Source organism: Quercus suber, unplaced genomic scaffold (assembly GCF_002906115.3).
Source record: "Quercus suber isolate HL8 unplaced genomic scaffold, Cork oak 2.0 scaffold_43, whole genome shotgun sequence".
NCBI classification, from domain to species: Eukaryota; Viridiplantae; Streptophyta; class Magnoliopsida; order Fagales; family Fagaceae; genus Quercus; species Quercus suber.
In genome coordinates, this window is record NW_027069508.1 from 535,211 (window position 1) to 543,021 (window position 7,811).

A 7,811-nucleotide genomic window follows, 5' to 3' on the forward strand; every position below is an offset into this window, starting at 1 on the left:
GACAAAACAAAACCCAAGAAATTAAAAAAATAAATGGGAACGGAGAACTCTCTCCTTCTCTCTTATTTCTCTGTTTTTGCCCTCTCCAATCCTAAATCATATATAACCCGAAATTTCAAAAAAATCAAATCAAAACCAAATGTAACCCAAATACCTAATTAAAAATCAATCCAACCAAATTTCTCAAAACTAATTCATATTTCATACCCATACCCAGATCTAAAAAAGAATGGAAAATAGAAAAACTTACCGGTGGTAGTTCTCTCAATGTCTGTCTCCTTCTCATCTCTGCATCACAAGGTTTATTTTTTCTCCTTCTTTATCTCTGGATCGCAAGCATCGGTGTTAAGAAAATTGAAGAGGAAGCGAAAATAAAGTATCCGATCTGTGTTTATATGGAGGTGCAACGAAGAATCGCAAGTTTGAGGAAGTCCGAATTTTGATCGGGAAATATGTTTTGGGTTTTAGGGGTTGCGTTTTTGTTTTTTGTTTTTGCGGATGAGCGGCTGGTGTCTTCTTGCGTTTTCTCTTTCTTTTTTTTTCTCTTTCTTTTTTTTTTTCTTTTGGATAAGTGGGTGGATGTCTGAAAGTGAGCCTCTCCCACGCACTGAGCGAGATTTAAAAAATTTACTCAACGCGTGTCAGCATTTTAAGGGGTCTTTTTGACTTATGTGTCAGGACCTCGTAAAAGCTTCTGTTATATATATAGTATTAGATAGGAAAAACAAAATAAGTTTTGGGAAAAACAGTATGGGGAAAAATAAAAGAGAGAGGGGGGGGGGGGAGGGAAAGACACACAAATCAAAGTTAAAAATTAAGGTGAGGATACACATGAAGAAAAAAAAAATTCTCTCTTTCAATAAAATGCAAACATGGCATTATGTGACCCATAAACAGTTGTATGAGTAAAGAAAAATATTTGCACATTGATTATCCATCATATCTCTTAAGAAAAAAATTTCTGCAGTTCACACATAATAGAACTAGAATGTACAAAACTTAAAAATTAATCAATCAAGTTGAGTACCCAATTTAGCAAAGTGTATGCATGTTATGTGTGAAAACAATGAGAGATATGACTGCAAAACTGCAAGATGGATACAGAAATCAATGCAATGCATATGAATCCTAAACACAAATGATGCATGAAAAAATTTTTGGTCAAAAACATAGAAACTGAAAATTTTTCAGTTCGATCGATCGAGAATTGATCGAACATCAATCGAGTCAGGCAGACTCAAACCTAAAATTTAATCGCAATTTCGATTGATCAAAAATAGGTTCGATCTATCGAAAGTATGAAAAAATCAGATTTTTGAAAAACAGAGTATTTTAATGCAGAAACTCCTCAAAGCACATAGCAGCAGGTTTAGACATAGGTTTAGAAACTTCAGCGTTAACATCAGAACTTTTACCTTTGTCTAACCTAGCAAAATAAGTCTTCTCTTTATTATTCCTCTTGAAAGGAGGGATATAAACTTTCTCAGTCTTAGGCTTAAGAGAAACAGAAACACTTCTGTTATCAACAGCGGGCTTGGTACTAGTCAAATTTTCAAATTTAGTTTGAGACTCAACTAACTCTTGTTCCAAGCTTTTCATCTTCTCATCTTGAGAGGAAATTTGATTTCTCAAAAATTTATTCTTTTTATTAGACTCATCTAATCTAACAATCAATTCCTCTTTTTTAAGATTAGTCAATTTTAACTCTTCTTTAAATTTCTTAACAATTTTCAAAGATTTTGATAATTCCTTACGAAGAGTTTCAAAAGCATCAAAAAAATCAACAGAAACAATAGTGTCCTTTTTATTCAAAACATCATAGGCATCAATAAAATCAGCAAAAGCATGAGCAGAAACATGATCAGAAAGACACTTCAAATTATCCATGACAACAGGGGTCAAGGATCAGCTCTTAGATCAAAAGATCTACAACAAAAGAGCTACCCGCTCTGATACCACTTGTTAGAAATTTAGACCCTTTAAAACACAATTAGATTAACCTAATTAATTAGCCAAGTGATTACTTAGTCAAAATTAAACAAATCTAGGTTAATACAAATATATCATATCATGCAAAGCAACGGAAATATAAAGAACACAATGATATGATGACCTAGGAAACCACACGGTAAAAACCTGAGGAGGATTTGACCTAGCTATCCTCAAGGTAAACCTGAATCCACTATCTTGAAAGAATCGAAGTTCATACAAAAGGACTTATAAGCTCCCCGCTTGACTTCCTAATGCTACCCACCAGTAGAACTTACTGACACGACCACGTGCAAGCTCCGAATCTAAGGACTCCTTCTTTCTTGGATTCTCCAATCAAGATACAAGCACCCCTGCTTGTTTTTCTTTAAGCTCTAATAGCAGCAACCTTGTTGATCATCAAGATGTAGATAATATTTCTACCTTGAAAACCCTAAGTTTATGTGAAGGAAAGCTCCTCTAGATCTCACAAGAGATTCACATAAACCGCAAATATGAGCAACAAAGACTTAGAAAGGTTTGGGTACAAAACCCTGATACAAAAGAGGCACTCTCTTCTCTCTCTCTAAAAGCTCTCAAAAACGTGGCTTAGGGTTTCCTTTATATAGTGAAAGAAGTAGATCTGAAACCCTAATCCTTAATGGGCTTGGGCTGAGTTGGAAATTCTGCAGAAAAAATATTCTGCCCGAGATTCGATCGATCGAGTCTAATTTTCGATCGATCGAGTTAGGCCGAAAGTCACTACTACTTTTGCAGCTACTCGATTCCAACTTTACATAAAATGCCCACATTTTGAGCAAGTCTAAACAAGACTAACAACCTGTTTTGATCATGGTTTGCCAACAATACACATTAGAGTTCTAAATACATAAATTCCTAAATCTTTAGAACCTAGCAGTCCCTCTTTTAAAACTCAATTTATGATAAATCGAGTTAGGCCCTACAGTGGCGTTTTAAGGAGCCTATAATAACATTTTTTAAGACCTATAGTGACGTTTTTTTAATTTGACCTCAATGAAATCGAGTTATAGGTAAAAAAAATTGCCTATAACCCAATTTCATTGAAATGAGTTAAAAAAAAGGTCACTATAGGTCTTAAAAACGTCATTATAGGCTCCTTAAAATACCACTATAAGGCTTCATAAATTTTTTTTTCTAACTCGATTTATCATAAATTGAGTTTTAAAAAATAAGAATTTCCCTACTTAATTTGGGAAAGGAGGTATAAAACTATTTAATTTGCCTGAAAAGGGCAAAAGCCCATTTTGTCCCAAAATTTGGCAACAAGCTTGGTTGTAGACTAAGGTTATAACTCTAATCAATATTTTTTTATTAGATATGAATTTTAACAAATCCACCATTTAATTACATTTTTTTATTATATCTTCCATACTTGCAAAATTTCAAGAAAAGAAAATATCAATAGTTATGTCGTCAATTAAATGTTTAAATTTTGAGTTTTTGCAGTTTAAAATTATACATAAAGAATAAGTCTAGGGATCGAATAGTAAATAACATCCGATTGACATGAAATTTGACATGTATTTTAAGAACTTAGAGAACATGCAATTCAACTATTAGAAAATAGGGATAATTACAATTTGCCCACCTGTGGTTTGACCCGATTTCTATGTGCCTACCCGTGGTTTAAATTTTGACACTTTGCCCACTTGTGATTTCCTCCGTTAAGGCTCTGTTACCCACCTCTGTTAAAAAGAAGGCTAAATATGTATTTTTGCACAATTTTTATGTCTCTCTCCTCCGAGAACATAAAACACATAAAAATTCAAGAGAGAACAAGATCAAAATGTGCTATTGGTAAAAAAATATTATGCAATTTCTTAGAACTTCAACTTGTATTTGAACTTATCATCTCAACTACAAATAAACTAATTATACATCTGAAAGCATGATAAAGCCAAGCCGTATGAGAAAAATTAGATAAAAATTAAAACTCCTAATCTAACTCAACAACTCTAATTATACATCTGAAAGCATGATAAAGCCAAGCCGTATGAGAAAAATTAGATAAAAATTAAAACTCCTAATCTAACTCAACAACGTTCAAATAAATCAAATCAAATCTCCTGCTCCTCATGTCCAAAAACTAGAAACCCAGAAAAGTAGAAAACCCAGAAAATTTCAAACAACAAAAATTGAAACTCCTCATGTCCAAAAACTAGAAACCCAGAAAAATTTGCTCACTTCTTTATCAAAACTATTCCACTTACTACAATTATTCAACAAATCCCAAAAGAAATTCGTCAACACAGTCTCATAACACAGCATTTTCGCATAACCCGGAAAGTAGTTGATGTCAATTATAAAGTAACGTTTCGCAAACCTGGCATCTCGAATCACATCGAAGTTGAACAGGTTCAACTTCAACGCTCCCCGCAACCCATTTGCTATGGCTTCGATGAATTCCTGCGGCGGCATCTTCGTGTCGTCCAAACCCATCATCTCGTAGTACTTCTCCTCCGCTTTCTCGTCGGTGGCAATGTTCGACACCTGCGAAAACGACAGCACCGCCGCATTCCCGGAAGTCGAGGACAAGGGTGCGACCGTCCTCGAGCTGCTTTCCGGCGAAGATCAACCTCTGCTGGTCTGGTGGGATCCCCTCCTTGTCTTGGATCTTCGCCTTCACGTTGTCGATGGTATCCGAACTCTCCACCTTCAAAGTAATGGTCTTTCCGGTGAGGGTCTTGACGAAGATCTTCATACCACCACGGAGACGGAGGACGAGGTGAAGGGTCGATTCCTTCTGGATGTTATAGTCGGCAAGGGTGCGCCCGTCTTCAAGCTGCTTCCCGGCGAAGATCAGCCTCTACTGGTCCGGTGGGAGTGGCATTGGGGTTTCAAGCTTTTCAGATTTGGGGATTTTTCAGACTGGGTTATGTGGGTCAGTGGGTGTGAGCCTTTGAGGGTAAATTTGTCTCACCAAAACTTTTTAGTCCATTTGTTTATAAGTCTAAAAATAAATTAGTTTGGTCAGTGTCAAATGCCAGATGAACATTGTGTCTCCTTCTTCTTCAGTTTGCTTGCACGATCAAAACCCAAGAGGTTCTTAGTCCATGAGGAGTGTTTGATCTGTTTTAGGTTCTGTTTTTAATGAGTTTTGTGTTAGAGTAACGTCTGCACTAGAGGTGAGTTACGGAGGAGTAACGGAGGGAATCACAGGTGGGTAAAGTGTCAAAATTGAAACCACGGGTAGGCACATAGAAATCGGGTCAAACCACAGGTTGGTAATGTGTAATTATCCCTAGAAAATATATAGCAATGTGAATTTGTTTAGTGAGAGTTGTAACTTTAGGCTACAAAATAAGTTTGTAGCCAAATTTTGACCTTAAACTTTGGTCCTCTTAACAATATATTAGGTCCTTACAAATAAAAAGAAAAAGTCCAAGAAAATTTTTATTTAACTAAACTTTGAATAGATGTAGCTTGCATCATTGATAATAAGACTATCATGTAATGATTTTAAAATAAAAAAAAATTCGTAGAAGAAAATTATAAGACTTTATGTGTTTGCATGGGTGTGTGTTTTTTCAATATATGAAGTTCTCTTTCTATTAGATTTTGTATAATTTAAATTTCTTAATGACCAGCCTCAAAAAACTTCCTAGAGCTACCACTGCGAAAAATGACCCCATCAAAGTTGGCCATGTAGACATTCTTGACTGGTGGTTCCACTTTCAACTTACCAAAAAGAACGACACAATCTTTTACCTAAATTAAGAGAAGTGAAGATCCATTTGCGCAATGCTTTTATTTAGCAAGTATTTTAGGGAGCAATACATTTTTTTTCTTTTTTCTTTTTATTTTTATGATTGAATAGCTCAAAAATAGAAAAGAGAATATACTACTACCTCAACTGTAGGCTCGATTGATCAAGGTTTAATTTACCTCGACACTACGGGTGGTAATTTTTATCCAAACCCATGAACCTACCCAAAACCCACTTAATTTAGATAAGTCTTGACCCAACCCAATTAAATATTTGGGTTAAATGGAGAAGACCCAAATGGATAATTCAATTAAATGGATTTTGATGGGTAAACCACTAGATACCCAATTACCCATTTAAAGTTTAATACTTAAAAAAACAAAAAGCCAAAAACCTAACAAACAAGAAAACATCACAGCAGCTACAGCTAACCGCCTCATCCACAATCTTCACCCAAGAGACTCTTCAAATTCCTCTACTCTCTTCCTCTCCATTGATACATCCTTAAAAGGTTCCTGACCAAATCTTTTTCTCACCATACCCACATCTGTGAGAATGTTCATTTGGTGTTAAGGGAAGCAGTTTGGAAGGGACTAATGACTATTGGTTAATGCTATGGTTTATACCAGAATCTGGTAAGCTAGAAAATAAAAAGGTTCGGCGCAACCTCATTAGAGTAAGAAGCTTGGAAGGCTTAGGTACCTGGGTAGATTAGGCTTGGAGGGTGTATTGCTGTTCATGTATCCCAATTACATTTTCTAGTGGATTATTAACCGCTTGGAGGGCGGCAGAGAGGTTTTACGCCGAGAGCTTCGATTTCCTCTTCGATAACACATCGTGTGTTGTCCTTGTGTTTGCGTCTCTCTTCCCTTTATCTTTATCATCTAATTACTGCTGTGATTATGATTATTTATGGTTTAGATTGTTTATCAATTCTGTTATAAGCTTGTTTATCATTTTCCGCACATACATTGTTTGATTTAAAGCCTGAATTGATATTTTATTGTTTGGAGGTCTAAACGTTCATAGTATTTTTAACACTATTTGAACTTTCAAAAATAGCTTTAATAATCGAGTTTTTTGGCTAAATATTGCTGAATCTCAAGTTTATTTGCGTTATGGGCACTGTTCCAAGTTATTTAGGAATTGAGGAAAGAGAGTGAATTCGGCAATGGTGTTGCCGAGATTCTAACAAAACTACGAGAGAGAAAGAGAAAAAGTGGGAGAAGAAAATTTTGAATTTCAGCAATGGCATTATCGAAATTCCTGCTGCCTAAACAAGCTGACCGAGTGGGTGTGAAGTGCTTAAAGTGTGCGTAGGTGCCCAAAGGAAACCAATTGTGACAATGGCATTGCCGAAATAGGGGGGAAATTTTGTGACAATGCCATTGCCGAAAATGTGAGGGGGAAAAAAATGGTGGTTGCCGAAATCTGGGGAAGAATTTAAAAAAAATATGCGACGTCCACAATATTTTTACAACATTTTTACAACAAATTACTAGTGATTAGTTATTATTAGTTCAAATTTGAATTTAAAACTGAGATTACTTTTTTAATCCAACAAAAACAACCAATAACAACCTGCCACATAGGATTTATTGTAAAAAATGTTGTAAAAATTGTGTGCACATTTCATTTCTCCAAAAAAAAAAAAAAAATGAGTAATGGATTTGTGGCAATGGCATTTCCGAAATAGGGGAAAAATTTGTGGCAATTGTGACAATGCCATTTGTAAGGTTGAATTTAATCAACCATCTAATTGGCTTTATTCCGTGACCAATTTGCTTGTAATTTAGCACTTAGTAACCCTGTATTTAGGTGGGAAAATTGTAAGGGTAGTGTGTGAGAAGATGTGAAGAAAAGCTCAAGAGTGTGCAAGAAAAACAGAGTCTCGCGACTAGGACTCGCGGGTGGTTCGCGACTGGCAAGCCGCGAAATGCAGTCACGTGAGAGGCACACTGGGAAGCTGAAGGGTCGCGCCAGCTGTCACGCTACAGGACAAAAGTTCCAGTCTGGCCAGGCCGTTACGTCGCGACTTGATTTCGCGACTTGGCCAAGCCGCGAGTTCAAGTCGCCAACTTGCCCTGTTTGGCAA